Raw genomic sequence first — 17,158 nt, forward strand, 5'->3', positions numbered from 1 at the left:
TGTCGTTTCACTTCACGGCTCATATCATTGTCGCATGTCACAAGCGTACCAAGATAAACGAATCCGTCAACCACTTCAAATCGTTCCTCATCTATCTCCGCTTCAGCACCAACACCCCGCCCAAGTAATACACGTTGTTATAGAATAGTTGACGTTACCTATTCAATGACATCTCTATCACCAGAAAAGCGCAAAAATTTAAGGCTGCTTTAGAACAAGTACCGATACTATATGAAGTATCACATAACTGCATGAAAGCAAGGCAACTTGATAGAATGAAGTGGCAAAATACATTTCGGGTACTAACCAACGGCAATGCGCAAATCTGTTGCTATGACAACTGCTAAACATCGCATGCGCAAATATGTTATTATGCGCAGTGCAACTAGAACGACAATCGTGTTTATCAGTGGCAGTTTTAATTGATTATAAATTGATGATAAAAAATAATATTCAACCTTTAAAAATGAGTTGTTTTTTTCGTTTGAATATTAAAATCGTTTTTGCATAGTTTCAATGTTATCTGGACATAAAATCTAACAAAATTAGAAAGAGTTGTTAGATATACGATAACAAAAGTTGGAGTGATATTTGTTGCACTGCAAGCGTTTTGTTTATCATCTGATGGCGCATTTTGACGTTCAAATAATTCAAATGAGGATATTGTTATTGTTGAACTCATGCCATTGAAAATATCTCTAAAACCAGCAAAAACGAGCTTGTTTTCGAATTGCGCTTGCAGTACACTTATATGATTACTCTTATTGTAACTTATTTTCTAACATGTGTTGTGTGGTACTTGGGCGGGGACTCCCACGCTCTCTGCCAGCTACCATGTACTTCGTTTTGGCAGAGTTAATGACAAGTCCCAATCTCGCTGCTTTTCTCTTAAAAGGTATGAAGGCCTCCTCCACGGCCCTACAGTTGATACCGATGATATCGATGTCGTCCGCAAAACTAAGAAGCATGTGAGATTTCGTGATGATCGTACCGTTTCTTTCCACGTTTGCTCTTCGTACTGCACCTTCAAGGGCGATGTTGAACAGTAAGTTAGAGAGCGCATCACCCTGCTTTAGTCCATCCAACGTTACGAAAGCGGCTGATGTCTCGTCAGCTATCCACACGCATGATTTCGATCCCTCCAGCGTCATACGACTCAGCTTAATTAGTTTCGTCGGGAAACCGTGCTCCAGCATGATCTGCCACAGCTCGTTTCTTTTCACTGAGTCGTATGCCGCCTTGAAATCCACAAATAGATGGTGAGTCGGTAAGTAGTACTCCCGGAACTTATCGAGAATTTATCGCAGGGTGAAGATTCCGTTAACGGTCTTAATCTGAAGAACAGGATACGGGAGAGCACTTTATATGCGGAGTTGAGCAACGTTATGCCTCATCAGTAAGCGTTATGCTCATCAGTAAGCAGGTTGCCATCCTTGTCATTACACATGACCGGTACAGGAAAATTCCTGCTTCTGACTCTGTTGACAGTTCTATAGGATCTCCGCACGTCGTTTTGAGCATAGCTGCGAGGGAATGCGCTATAAGATGAAACATCGAGTACAACATAGAAATGCCAAATCCAGTGTTTTTTTTTGTTTTTTTTCCTCGTGTTTGCTGGGTTTGCTGAAGATACGAAAAACGCGAAAAACATACCGATACATATTTTGTGAAAAGTTTTTAGTTTATATTGCATTCCTGAGAAAGGCAAAAACTGGAAAATGAAGTGCTGCATTTCAACATGCCGTATGGAGTCAATCAAAACGGATTCATTATACAACGTTTCTAGAATTTCTTTGCACAGGTGTGTTTTGAACAGGTAAAGCGAGTAAAATACTATTGACAGTATGATTCTATTATTTTAGGTTCCCAACCTGTGAAGTGCGACGAAAAAAGTGGATCGATGAAATTTTCCGTTTTGGTGGAGAAGATTTCCGAACAACGGAAATTAGGAACATCGACAAGCTACACATCTGTTCATTGCACTTTCAACAAAATGATTTTTATTTAGCTAATACGACTCGTCGACTATGTCCTGGTTCCTACCCAACTGTTTTTCCTATAAAACCAGACTTACCAGCAGAAACGGTAGCCGGGTTTCTTATGTCCGAAACAGACCCTCATAGCGGCCTTAATGAAGAAATTCGATCCCGTGGAAATACCAGCATCCAGAATATACAAAAGAGGAACTGCGCCACACAGAGGTAGTTTCATTCGTTTGAATTTTGAATTCTGATGTAAATCATAATTCATTTTTTTTTTTCATTCCGAGTCGAACAACCAAGCGCATCGGTTGTGTTTATCGGTCGTCTCGATATATTCGCAAAAAGTAATCGAACAAAAGGCATCGCTTGCCCGGTCCCGGTCTAACGAGTGCTGTGCAGTGCCAAATAATTCCGCTTTGAAGGTCATCCGCTATTGTTTGCTTTGTTGCTGCGTAGCTGAACCGCCGCTGCTGAACCGATCGTTTCGGTGTTTAGCTGTGTTGAAGACAACCAGAGCTACAAACAAAGAAGAAAGTGTAAATCCGCACAGCTGCCAGCTGCCGGCTGCTTCACCCAACGATTACGTGACCACATTGTCGAAGACAACTTGAGCATCGCTCGAAATCAAGAAAAGGTACGTGTTTCTTGTCGGTGTTAGGGCGCTAGCCTTAGCACAATGGAAGTCGATCCTCCGACACCGAACCCTCCTGACCCTGTCCCTCCTGCTCCTTCCCCCGCTGTTCACTCTTCAGTTCCCCCTCGTGCCAGGCTCTACCTTGACGAAACAGCAGGTTCGCGTTTCGTTGTATATTTCCGGCCAAAAGCAGGACCTAAGTCGAAATCCCTGAACATATTACAAATTTCGAAAGACCTGACGTCACGCTTCAAGGCCGTGACTGAAATAATCAAGGTCAGACCAAACAAGCTCCGTGTTGTGGTCAATGACCTGAAACAGGCCAACGATATAGCTTGTTTCGAGCTCTTTACTCGGGAGTATCGCGTATACATACCGGCCCGAGACGTGGAGATCGACGGCGTCGTGACCGATCCGAGTTTGTCCGTCGAGTGCCTCTTGAAGGATGCTGTAGGCTGTTTTAAAAACAGCAGCCTTCCTGAGGTTAAGGTATTAGAGGTTAAACAACTGCGATCTGTGTCGCTCGTCGGCGACAAAAAAGTATACACTCCGTCAGACTCGTTTCGTGTCACGTTCGCCGGGTCTGCATTGCCGAGCCACGTCTTGATCCACCGGGTTCGTCTTCCTGTGCGCTTATTTGTGCCCCGTTTAATGAACTGCACCAATTGCAAGCAGTTAGGTCACACAGCCGCCTACTGTTGCAATAAGGCACGGTGCGGTAAGTGCGGAGAGAACCATGCCGACGATTCCTGTAGTGCGAATGCTGAAAAATGTATCCACTGCGGGGAGAATCAGCATGAGCTCTCCACATGCGCGGTGTACATGCAGCGCAAGGATAAATTGAAACGGTCTCTCAAAGAGCGTTCAAAGCGTTCTTACGCTGATATGCTCAAGAAGACCACGACCACTTCTACCATAACAGCGAACCCCTTTGATCTGTTTTCTTCAGATGAAACCGACTCTGACGAACCACTAGAGGGAACTTCTTTTGCCAATCTTGGGGAGTCTAGAAAGAGGAAAAATCTTTCCTCCCCTAAGCTTCCCAGAAAAGGTCCTAAGATTTCCCAAAGTGGAAAGAACAGTACAACCAAAACTAAAGGTGCTACGGAAAAACCGAAGCAAACCCCTCCTGGGCTTGGCAATTTAAAGTCTCAGAAGGAGTTCCCAGCACTTCCTGGAACATCTAAAACCCCAGTTGCTCCTTTTTCACATCCAGTTGACAAAACAAATGCTGGATTGGTGAATTTTTCTAATATTGTGGACTGGATTTTCGAAAATTTCAATATACCTGATCCAATTAAAAACTTTCTTACAGCGCTCCTCCCAACAGTTAGATCATTTTTGAAGCAGTTGACTGCCCAATGGCCCCTCCTTGCAGCGATTGTATCCTTCGATGCCTAATTCAACTGCGTATATGAAGGATTCTATCTCTGTCTTACAGTGGAATTGTAGAAGTATTTTACCAAAAATTGATTCGTTTAAAGTTTTGATAAATAAAAACAAATGCGATGCATTTTCCCTTTGTGAAACTTGGCTTACTTCAAATATTGATCTCAATTTCCATGATTTTAATATTATTTGCCTTGATCGAGACACCCCATATGGAGGAGTACTTTTAGGGATTAAAAAGTGCTATTCTTTCTATCGTACTAACCACCCCTCGATTCCAGGCATCGAAGTTGTCGCATGTCAAATGACAATACAAGGTTAAGAGCTTTGTATTGCCTCAATATATATTCCTCCCAGAGCACAGGTTGGGCAACGGCTGCTCTTTGATTTAATAGAACTTCTTCCCTCACCACGTTTGATTTTGGGAGACTTCAACTCTCATGGCGTGGCTTGGGGTTCCCCTTACAATGATAACCGCTCCTCTTTAATCTATAACCTTTGCGATGACTTCGACATGACTATTTTAAACAACGGTGAAATGACACGTATCCCGAAACCTCCAGCGCGCCCAAGCGCTTTGGATCTATCCTTATGTTCGACGTCGCTACGGTTGGATTGCACATGGAAGGTAATCCTCGATCCTCACGGTAGCGACCATCTTTCAATTCTTATTTCAATTACAAACGGGTCAACTCGCATGCGACCAATTGACATTCCGTATGACCTCACACGGAATGTCGATTGGAAGTTATACGAGGAAATGATTTCAAAAGCGGTCGAGTCGATTCAACATCATCCACCACTTGAAGAATACAACCTCCTCACGGGCTTGATTCTCGACGCCGCGTTGCAAGCCCAAACGAAGAGATATTCCGGCGTAACGATCAAAGAACGGCCTCCCACTCCGTGGTGGGACCAAGAGTGCTCCGATGTCTACACGCAAAGATCCGACGCGTTTTTGGCCTTCCAGAAGGGAGGTATACCCGACGACTATATACGGTATTCAGAGCTTAATACCAAGCTTAAAAGCCTGGCTAAAGCAAAGAAACGCGGATATTGGCGTCGGTTCGTGAACGAGACGTCGAGGGAGACATCGATGAGCACTCTTTGGAACACAGCCCGAAGAATGTGGAATCGCGTAACGGTCAACGAAAGCGAGGAGTCTTCAAGTCGGTGGATATTTGATTTTGAATTGTTGAACTTGTTCAATAAGTTCCTGGAGCAAAACATTGTACCGCAGGATTGGAGGCAAGTGAAGGTGATCGCCATCCAAAAACCAGGGAAACCAGCTTCTGATCACAACTCTTATAGGCCGATTGCAATGCTATCCTGTATCCGGAAATTGATGGAGAAAATGATACTCCGTCGTTTAGACCATTGGGTCGAATCAAATGGTCTACTATCAGATACTCAATTTGGCTTCCGCCGTGCCAAAGGGACGAATGATTGTCTTGCGTTGCTTTCAACAGATATTCAGTTGGCGTATGCTCGCAAAGAACAAATGGCGTCTGCGTTCTTGGACATTAAGGGGGCTTTTGATTCCGTTTCTATTGACATTCTTTCGGGTAAACTTCACCGACAAGGATTTTCTCCAATTTTGAACAATTTTTTGCACAATTTGTTGTCCGAAAAGCACATGCATTTTACGCATGGCGATTTGGCAACTTTTCGCATTAGTTACATGGGTCTTCCCCAGGGCTCATGTTTAAGCCCCCTTCTTTACAACTTTTATGTAAATGACATCGACGAATGTCTGGCAAATTCATGCACGATAAGACAACTTGCAGACGACAGTGTAATCTCTGTTACAGGAGCCAAAGCTGCCGATTTGCAAGGACCATTGCAAGATACCTTGGACAATTTGTCTGCTTGGGCTTTACAGCTAGGTATCGAATTCTCTCCGGAGAAGACTGAGATAGTAGTTTTTTCTAGGAAGCATGAACCTGCTCAGCTTCAAACACAGTTAATGGGTAAAACGATTTCTCAGGTTTTAGTACACAAATATCTTGGTGTCTGGTTCGACTCTAAAGGCACCTGGGGTTGTCACGTGAGGTATCTGATGAAAAAATGTCAACAAAGAGTGAATTTTCTTCGTACAATAACCGGACAATGGTGGGGAGCCTACCCAGGAGACCTTATAAGGCTTTACCAAACAACGATATTGTCTGTAATTGAATACGGGTGTTTCTGCTTCCGCTTCGCAGCAAACACACATTTGATCAAACTGGAGCGAATACAATATCGTTGTTTGCGTATCGCTTTAGGATGCATGCAGTCGACCCATACGATGAGTCTGGAGGTCTTAGCTGGAGTTCTACCATTGAAAAACCGCTTTTGGAGCCTCTCTTCTCGTATTCTTATTAAATGTGAGGTCTTGAACCGTCCTGTGATTGATAATTTTGAAAGGTTAATCGAACTCAATTCTCAAACCCGTTTTATGACATTGTATTTCAATCACATGTCTCAGAATATTAACCCTTCTCCGAATATTTCAAATCGTGTCAACTTATTAAATACTTCTGATTCTACTGTGTTCTTCGATACATCCATGATAGAAGAAATTCGTGGAATCCCGGATCATTTACGCGTGCAGCAGATCCCTAAAATTTTTTCCAATAAATATCGAAACATCAACTGCGACAATATGTTCTACACTGACGGATCACTTCTGGATGGGTCCACTGGCTTCGGTATCTTCAATAATCATTTAGCCGTCTCCTATAAGCTCGATAATCCTGCTTCTGTTTACGTCGCAGAATTAGCTGCAATTCAGTACACCCTAGAGATTATCGAAAAAATGCCCACGGACCATTATTTCATCTTTACGGACAGTCTCAGTTCTATCGAGGCTCTCCGATCGATGAAAGATGTTAAGCACTCTCCGTATTTCCTGGGGAAAATACGGGAACATTTGAGTGCTTTATCCGAAAAATCGTTTCAGATTACCTTAGCGTGGGTCCCTTCTCACTGCTCGATACCGGGCAATGAGAAAGCGGACTCTTTGGCTAAGGTGGGTGCAATAAACGGCGATATTTATGAAAGACCAATTGCTTACAATGAATTTTTCGCATTTGTACGTCAGAATACGATCATCAGTTGGCAAAATTCATGGACTAAAGGGGAACTGGGAAGGTGGTTACATTCCATAATACCCAAGGTATCGACGAACCCGTGGTTCAAGGGGTTGGATGTAGGTCGAGATTTCATTTGCGTGATGTCTCGGCTTATGTCCAACCACTATAGATTTGACGCGCATCTCCGTCGTATTGGGCTCGAAGAAAGCGGTATCTGTGCCTGTGGTGAAGGTTATCACGACATAGAGCACGTTGTTTGGTCATGCCCTGTTCACCGTGACGCCAGGTCTAAACTTGTAGCTTCCCTTCAGGCCGGAGGTAGACGGCCAGCTGTTCCTGTTCGTGATGTCTTGGCGAGCTGTGACCTACCCTACATGACCCTTATATACGTTTTCCTTAAATCCATCCATGCCCCAGTCTAGTCCCGTTCCCCTCCGTCTACACCCAACAAAACGACAAGAACACGTTTGAACCTTAAGCACAAAACCAGCAACCAGACCCCGCACAATAGAACCAGGACCCAAGGACTACGAGCCTCTGTCCCAACTCACGACATCGTGGCTCAGCAGTACGAATCCATACATGCCATTCGACGATTATCAGACGACCATTGAACAACAAAACACAGATTGGAAATTCCATGCTAGTTTTAAGTTAGACTTAATTTCAGCTCGTAGTCGGCAGCGAGGATAAAAAATTTGCTTTAGTTTTTAAGTCATCAGATATAATTGGCGCCGTTAAACATTAAATTGTATTTGTGCCGTGTCAAATAAATGTTATGTGAAGAAAAAAAAAATAATTCATTTTTCTGACGCATTGCTTACTAGACTTCGATATCCCGGAGACATTCACGTATTAGTCTTTTGTCTAATGAAGAAAATTATGCTTCCTAAATTGCAGCAGAAAAAAAGAAAAAAGAAAAAAGAATTGAAAAACGTGAAGAATCAAATGTACAGGCTTTGTCAAAAAACCGCAGGAATGGAAGAAATCATTCGCGGTCTAAAAGAGAAAAGTATGATTTCCGAGGCAGCAGAGAAACAGCTGCAGGTAAAACCAACTGCTCAGTTTGTTTATGTTTAATAATTGCTATTTCTATCAGGCATTTTCGAAAAAGGGAAGTTTGTTCAAAGAAATAATTTTTGGACGAACAGATCGCGGTTATAGTGATGAGGTGAAGAGTTTTGCTACTACTCTCAATTATTATTCTGCTAAAGCTTATCGGTTTGTACGAAAAGTGTTCGATAATCATCTACCGAATCCACGTACAATAGTCAAATGGTATCAAAGTACGCACGGTGAGCCCGGACTAACGAAAGAAACGTTAGCAGCTTTACGATCGAAGGCTGATGATTACCATGCTCGCGGTAATAATCTGCTTGGGTGCCTTATGATGGACGAAATGTCCATAAGGCAGCAAGTAGAATGGAATCCGCATACAAATAAATTCGACGGAACTATTCATCAGACCTCACTAGTTCCTAACAAAGACTGTGCAACTGACGAAATAACTGCAGCCAAAGAGGTTCTTGTGTATATGGTCACCGGAGTACAAGAACAGTGGAAAGTACCTGTCGCATACTTTTTCAGTAGTGGTTTAACTGCTCTAGAAAAGGCAAGCATTACCGAAACAGTGCTGACAAGTTTATATGATGCGGGTGTGAAAATTGTTGCATTTACGTTCGATGGAACGAGCACGAATATATGGAATATATCAATGGCAAATAGCCTAGAATGCCATCTAAAACCAAACGATGAGAAAAATTTTTCGACTAGCTTTCCACACCCGTGCGACGATTATCGAATTTACGTATTGTTAGATGCTTGTCACATGCTGAAACTTGTACGGAATACCTTTGCATCACAATCTATAAGGGTGAGGTTCGTTGGGAGTACATGGAAAAATTGAACAACCTTCAAAATTTAAAAGGATTGAAGCTTGCTGAAAAACTTTCAAATAGACATGTTTATTTTGAAAATTGTAAAATGAAGGTATACTTAGCTGCGCAAGTGTTAAGTTATAGTGTCGCAGAAGCAATTAGTTTTCTGATGACTACCGATGACTCTTTTAAAGATGCTGGAGCTACTGTAGAATTCATTTCTCTATTAACGACCTTTTCGACATTTTCAACTCCATGTCAATCGATGCTCAAGGATTTAAAAAACCGCTTTGTGATGATAATTTTTTCGTATACGAGGAAGCCTTTGAGTACGCTGAAAACTACATCCGCAATTTGCGATTATCAAACGGAAATAGTATCTTGAACACGTCTATTAAGACCGGATACCTGGGATTCATGATAGCAATGAAAAGCTTCGAGGAATTATATAAGTTGTATGTGCACGAGGAAGATCCTCTACCGAAGGATAAGTTTCAGCTTACTACTCACCCACATCTGCACATCCCGGTTTTCCCAAGATCATATAGAGTCCTTTTTCGGAGCGATCAGAGCTAAAGGGAGATGTAATAACAACCCAAATGCAGTTCATTTCAAGGCATGCTACAAACGAATGATATATCACAACGAAATCACAGCATCGGCGAAAGCAAATTGTCACGACTTTAATGAAACAAAACTGCTTGTAGGCAGAGAAAAGTTACATTCCAAACCAACCTTTCAAACGTGTCGGACAACTTCTAGAAAAAATTGAATTTGGGAAGTTTAATTTCACGGATACATCGTAGAAAATTGGAGAATATAGCAGTTTAAGAGTAGGAAAAGGTGAAGAAAGAGTAGACCAAAAGAAAAAGTAGCGTTCTGAGGCTTTTTCTGTGAAAATAAGAGCGAAGTAGACAGACGCCATTCTGGTTAAGAAGAAGAAGAAAAGTGAGGTTATGACGGAGATAGAAGAAGATCCTCCGGACACCAGAGGAAAAAACGAAAAGCAACGTGAAAAGTTTGAGAACATCATCAGCGATGAAGCTCCTTACCGAGTTTACTTCGAGATGCGAACCAAGCCACAACCCGGAGCGAATGTCAAACGAATCAACAAATTTTCATTGGGTTCGAAGCTATGTAGTGCCCCACTGTACAAAAATCACATAATTGATATGAAGCAGATTGGAAGGAACAAGATCATGGTGGTTTTCAACAGCTACCTCCGGGCAAACTCAATAGTCGACGAAATTAACAAAGAGAAGGATGGAATGTATTCTGCATACATTCCAAAACATGTTGTTTGCATTTCAGGAGTTATCACTGGTATCCCAACAGATATAACGACCGATGAAATCAAAATGGACCTCCAAAGTGAGGCTGAAATTGTAGATGTCTACCGTCTAAATCGATACGTGGATGGAATGAAGCAGCCATCGAACAGAGTTTCAATCACATTTCGAGCAAGCCGTTTGCCAGACAAGGTAAAGTTGTTCTGTTGTCTAAGCAAGGTACAACCATTCGTGCAGAAGGTTGTTTTCTGCAAGAAGTGTTTACGGTACAACCATAATGCGGAAAACTGCAAGGGTTTCTAAAGATGCCAAACGTGCGGTGAACGCCATGAAGATGGACACTACGATGATTGCCAACAACGTATCAAATGTCTACATTGCAAAAAGACACACGCAACCGGCAGCGTCGGCTGCCCAGAGCGACTTCGACAAGAGCAAATAAAATCTATCATGGCGAAGGAGAACTACACTTATATCGAGGCTAGGGATATGGTTTCCTTCACCTCGAACAACATATTCGAACCATTGAACTCACTGCAGGACATGCCAACGTTAGCGGAAACATTAGCGGATGGCAGCAACCTAGAAACACAGTGGCAGCAAACGAACAAACCGAGAGTCCCCATCACACCTGCTATCAAACTGTATACAGACAAGAAGCAAAATCCGCAAAACAAGCGGAAGCGACCAGCAAATACGGAATTATCATCGAAAGAGAAACTACAATCGGAACCTACACCAGGACCATCAATGACAAAAAATGAGAATCAGTTGAACTGGAATCACCAAACAGATGGCGTTGGATTACAGAACACACACAAAGTACAGGAGGTAGAAAAGTGGAAGAGAATGATGCAGGAAAAGAACCAACAAATAAGGCTATGAGCTTCTATTCGGAGCTTATTAATGAAGAAAGTATTAGTGCGGAAATGAAAGAAAAAATAAAGCAAGCAGTGCAAAAGTATTTTCAATTAAACCAAACAATCGCATAGAAACATTCAACTAGAAAGAAGAAGAAGAAAATAACAAATTGCAATGGAGGAAAAAATTAAAATAATACAATGTAATATACAAAGTCTGAATAAACACAAAGAAGAGTTACAGAGAGTGTTGATTGGAGAAGAATATACAATTGCATTGCTATCAGAAACATGGACTCAGGAACCGTACGAGAACAGCTCTCGCTACAGAATTTCGGGATTCCATAAAGTTTTACAATCGAGGGAAGATAATTACGGTGGATCAGCCATCTACCTAAGAAATAGTTTCAATTACAAGAAAATTGAAATCGAAAACCTATCGGAAGACACTCAAGCGGTGGCAGTTGTTATTCCGAGTAAAGACATCGTTGTGGCATCAGTGTATATAACTACTCAAATAAAAAATGAAGTTTTCGAAGAAGATGTAACAAAAATATTCGAAGCAATGAAAAGATACAAAAATGTAATAATTGGAGGCGACTGGAACGCACACCATGTTACATGGGGCAACGAAAAGAGTGATAAGAAAGGCTGCATTCTAATGGAGCTGATTACTCTATATAATTGGCTAATTCTGAATAACGGACAAAGCACATTTATACCCATTCAACTAAACCAAAAAAGTACTGCCATAGATGTCTCAATGTGTTCAGCGAATCTATTTGGAGAACTGGACTGGACAGTTCGAGATTTTGGAATAGGCAGCCACCACATGGCGATACAAGTAGTCATGAGAACTAAAGAGACGAGAACACAGGATAAGTGGATTTACAATAGAGCAAAAATTAATAAACAGCTGGCATCACTAGATTCCAGCGAGATACAATCCTGGAAAGACCTCACAGGAAAGGTGAAACGAATATTCAAGGAAAGTAAACAACGAAACAAATACACACCCAAATACTGGTGGACATCAGAAGTGGAAGAGGCCTGGAAAACAAAAACACAAGCTAGAAGAGAATTCAACAAAATAGGCAGCATAGAAAATTTGATCAAGTTAAAGAGAGCATCAGCAGTGTTCAGAAGAAAAAAGAAGGAAGAAAAAGAAAAAAAATGGAAAGAGTTCGTTGAACAAATTGGTCCTTGGACTAGCTCAAAAGAACTGTGGATAAAAATAGGCAGACTTACGGAGAAGAAGACATATAGGAAGGAAAACAGTCCACTTTTAGATGACGAGGAATTGGCAGAACAATTTTTGGACCTGCACTTTGGCCAAACGAGCAGAGTGGAAGAAATTAACGCTGGCGGATATCAGGCTAGTTACGACATTTTAGATGAACAAAACTGGAATAGAATCGTTTTGGCCAAAAATGCGAATTCCGCACCGGGTGATGATAGACTGACTTATGGAATGCTAAGACAATTACCACCAGATGTCGTGAAGAAACTACTAATGGACTTCAACAAGCAGTGGCGTAGGGGATACCCTGACGAAAATCTGAAAAGAATAAAAATAGTGGCTATACCGAAAGCAGGAAAGGACCAGGAGAAACTAGAAGGAAAACGACCAATCTCGCTGGTTCCAACTTGTATTAAAGTTGTGAATACAGCAGTCTTAGAAAAACTACAAAGAGTGATAGAAATGAACAATGTACTTCCCTCGAAATCTTTTGGATTTCGTAAGGGGCTATCCACGAATACATGTGTGTCGTATGTTGTCAACAAAATAAAGGCCAACAAAAGAGAAGGCAACCTAACGTGTATAATATTTGTAGACCTGAGCAATGCGTTCTGCAAAGTGAAGGTCGATGCACTAGAAAAGGTTATGCTAGAAAATCGGATACCATCTGAACTAATACATTGGATTATAAACTTTCTTAACAATAGAGAAATAGTTTTTCAAATAAACAACAAAACCTTGACACGAACAGTCAGTGAAGGGCTGCCTCAGGGGGATGTTTTGTCTCCCACACTTTTTAACGTGTACACTGCCAAAATGCACAAAATTCAAGTCGATGGAGTTGAGCTGGTGCAATTCGCGGATGACTTCGGCATTATTGTCACAGCGAAGACGGATGAATTGCTGAAATCAGTTGGACAAACATATCTGGACCTATTCGTGGAAACAGCAACGGACCTTAATCTAACAATCAACCCAGGAAAAACAAAAAGCATTTTATTTCATGGAGGCGAAAAATCTCTAGACTACCACATTGACGGATCAACAGTAGAGACTGTTAGGTCCCATAAATACTTGGGAGTGACGATAGACAGATCTGTAACATTTGGAAAGCACATAAAAGAGCTTAAAGAGAAGGTCAATGAAAGACTCAATATGGTAAAAGTTATCAGTGGAATTAAAAATGGCGGACACCCCGAAACAATGTTGAATATTCACAAAGCGTTGATCCGAAGTACCCTGGAGTATGGATCTACGGTATACAACAATGCAGCCAAAGTTAATCTGAATTCATTAACAGTCATCAATAATCAAAGCCTTCGAAAGGCAACTGGGTGCACAAAAAGTACCCCATTAAATACGCTTCTCGCTGTATCTGGACTGGAACCGCTAAAAATCAGGCACGAGTATATTACGGGTAAAGAAATAGCACGAAACATCGCATATAAAACAGCTGTTGGAGAGCAACTTATTAAAACGACAATCAAAAATTGCTCAGATGCAAACAAGATTAGTTACATGGAAAAAGTTTACATGCAACATTTTCAGCTATTTGACTCCATCATGCAAATTGAAAAAAACTGTCCAAAATACCACGGATTGGAAATCCGTCCCACACTCAAAGGACTTTTGACATCAAAAGAAAACACAAACCCACAGCGGCTTAAACAACTGGTATTATTTGCTTTCAATGGGACCTATAAAGGACGTAGAAAAATCTTCACTGACGCCTCGAAAGATAACCACTCATGCGGAATTGGTATTTACGTGGAAGGAACTAGCATAAGAGCGACATATCAACTGGCAAACGAAGTGAGTATCACTGGAGCAGAACTAATGGCGATCAAAGTGGCCATGGACGTTATTGCGACGGAAAACTTAGTGAATACAGTTATATATACGGACTCCCGGTCAGCTTGCGAAATTTTGGAGCTAGCAAGAAAACAAGCTGATCGCGAAAAAATACTAGATGAAATATTAGCATCGGCAGCAAGATGGAAAGTATCACTGCAATGGATACCAAGCCATATAGGTATAAAAGGCAACGAAAATAGCAGACTATCTAGCCAAAAAAGGAACAACGCATGGTCAACCAATAATAGACAACAGGATATCATACAAGGACGCATTCTGGATTTTGAAGAACAGAAAAACTTTGGAAACGGATGAATGGTACAAGGATTATTCACGGGATAAAGGACAAACATTCTTTCAAATTCAGCAACATTTTAGTTCAAAACCATGGTTTACTAGTCTCAAACTGACAGGTCAACAAGTTCGCCTTTTAAACCGTTTGATGGCCGAACACGACTTCTCCAAGTATTGGAAACATAAAATGAAGCTAACAGACAACCCGAAATGTGAGAAATGTGACACAATAGAGACAGCAGAACATCAAATATTACATTGTGATATTTATAGTAGAATACGCTCAAAGTATTCTTTCGGCAAAAACAACACACTTATAGAAATTTTTCAAATGAAAAACGTAAACATGATAAAAGAAATTGCGAAATTCGTCAAAGAAGCAGCTCTGGATCTGTAAGAAACTTCAGCCCCTCAGCTGTGGTCAGATGACCGTCAAAAAAATCAGCAGGGCATATAGTCTTGGTAGCTAGCCCGAAATTATGCACTCTGGGTGCAAACAGAAAGAAGAAGAAGAAGAAGAAGAAGAAGAGAAAAGTTAGCCTGTCTCACTGATGACGAAATCGAAAATGACTCAGCTTTTAAAGAAACGAAGCAACGACTTTTGGAGGATTGGACCGTAGAATTCTCTGCTTCGGATGAAATAATCCAGGAAGCCATTTTCAGAGACGTGATAGAAGTTCAAAAGAAGCTACTACAAAACCTAAAGTGCAATCAATGCATTCGTGCTATAGTTGAAGAGAAAAAGTACCAAGATACTAACTTGTAATCCAGTGTAATGACAATTTGTAAAATTGCAAACAGGGAGTTTACAATTCTTGTAAATGGCAGTCACAACTTCAACGTTGCGAGATATTTTAACCTACTCACTAACTGTATCCTTTTGAAGATTCAATCCGATTTTAGCACTGTACTTGATTGTCTCAAAACACATTGCGAAGTAATGTCTACTCACCAAACTGACATAATTAAAAGCATCATCAATATTTATTTAAATATTATGTTCGCACGATACAGTAAGAGTGTTATTAGTTTCAAGCAATCCACGCGAAACAAACTGAACAAAATAATTTTGTTTAACGGTCATTGAACATTAAAAATAAAACATAATTTTCTGTGCTTTCTTCATTCTCCTATGTAGCTGGGCTTGTAACGAAACAGTTAATGTTCACTCAGATATTCCAACAAACGCAATTTGTCCATACCATGCCATCCGTGGTTAGGATTTTTCTTCATTGCTATTGATGCATTTTCTCTTTATGCCGATCATGTTCTTACGAAGGAAAAATATGACCTCAGCGCTGTAAGGATTATTAAAACACAGTTAATATCAATTGGTTGAATGGATTCAACTGAACAAACATTTTCACAAATCAGTTACAGCAGAATCAATCATTACCTGAACCGAAACAGCAAAACAAAAAGAAATAAACCCGAACGACATTGACGTTTTCGTTCTGTTTGACGTTTTTGTATCTTCGATGCAGAGATGCCAGACTTTTTTTTGGCAAGTCTGTATAATCCATAAAAATGTCTGTATAAGTCTGTATACCGCTGCGAAAAAAAGTTACCGATACATTGATACCTAATTATTTGTCGACCTGTCAGATTGTTTTGTTTTATTGCTTGTTTTGATTGTTCTTTTTCGAGGCTATCATAGTTGGTAGATTAATCGATAACTAATTTATCTTTTAAATCTAAGTAACACATAGAAGTAAGAGTCTTTCCCGTGATAAAAATCGTCGTTCGTCGTAATGTAGCTAAACTGATACATGATGGCAGAAGTCTCGCGGTTATAAAAATAGTACCTTCAAGGTTTGGGACATTTTAAGCAATTCTTCAACGTTGGATATTGCTCCGAATGGAACAAACGGTCTTTTCACCAATATAACCTGCATGGCAATCGATCGAGACAATCAGCTGTTTGTTACTGGGGGCGAAACAGGCAGATTAGTGCCCACGGGGCCGATAAAAACCCCGATAGCCTGACTCGATTCCCGTTGTCATGATTTCACTCTCAAAAACGCAAGATTAATATTTTCAGCAAAGTGTTCAGTTCCTAGTTCACTTTTTCCAGCAACGGCTACAGTGACTTTTGGTTTTTGTGTTCGTTTTTTTGTGTATACTGGTAAAACCATTATGTAGAATATCAGATATCTGTGTAATATCTGTATTATACTAAATGTCTGTATAAAATCTGTAGGCTTATGCGTGTCTGTATCGCAACACAGAAAGTCTGTATAATACAGATTTGTCTGTATATCTGGCATCTCTGCTTCGATGTTATACTCTGTCAAATGTACAGCGAGGGATAGGAAAGGGCAATCCCTCGCATAGCTGTCCTCTGCGCTGGCGAGCACCTGCTCCTCGTACTCGCGCTTCTTTCGACGGTGGGTTCTATTTTCGGCAGCTCTTGCCCCCTTGCCCCCTCTCCCTGTTCTGACGCGTAGCCGCAGTGAGCATGCGACTCCTGGCACCAGCGTTGCCAGGTATCCAGATTTAGCTGGATTATCCAGATTTTTGAACATGTATCCAGGTAAACAGCTTTGATGTCCAATTATCCAGATTTATCATGGAAGATCCAGATTTTATCCAGATTTTATTTTCTCTGTTCCGCAAAAAGGTCATCACTTCAATTTTGGCGCGAAATTTTGCAATTTTGTCACCT

At 41.0% G+C, this 17,158-nt stretch overlaps 1 long non-coding RNA gene across 1 annotated transcript; it reads right to left on the reverse strand.

The window, feature by feature from the left end:
• Nucleotides 1-15,449: 15,449 nt before the first annotated feature.
• On the reverse strand, nucleotides 15,450-15,946 carry LOC129727877 (uncharacterized). Its single transcript, XR_008728600.1, has 2 exons — nucleotides 15,853-15,946; nucleotides 15,450-15,791 (listed from the first exon to the last, which is right to left on the reverse strand). It is a non-coding gene; the product is annotated as an uncharacterized LOC129727877 (long non-coding RNA).
• Between the last annotated feature and the right edge of the window lie 1,212 nt (nucleotides 15,947-17,158).

The sequence above is a fragment of the Wyeomyia smithii genome, chromosome 3 (genome assembly GCF_029784165.1).
Source record: "Wyeomyia smithii strain HCP4-BCI-WySm-NY-G18 chromosome 3, ASM2978416v1, whole genome shotgun sequence".
In the NCBI taxonomy this organism is placed as follows: Eukaryota; Metazoa; Arthropoda; class Insecta; order Diptera; family Culicidae; genus Wyeomyia; species Wyeomyia smithii.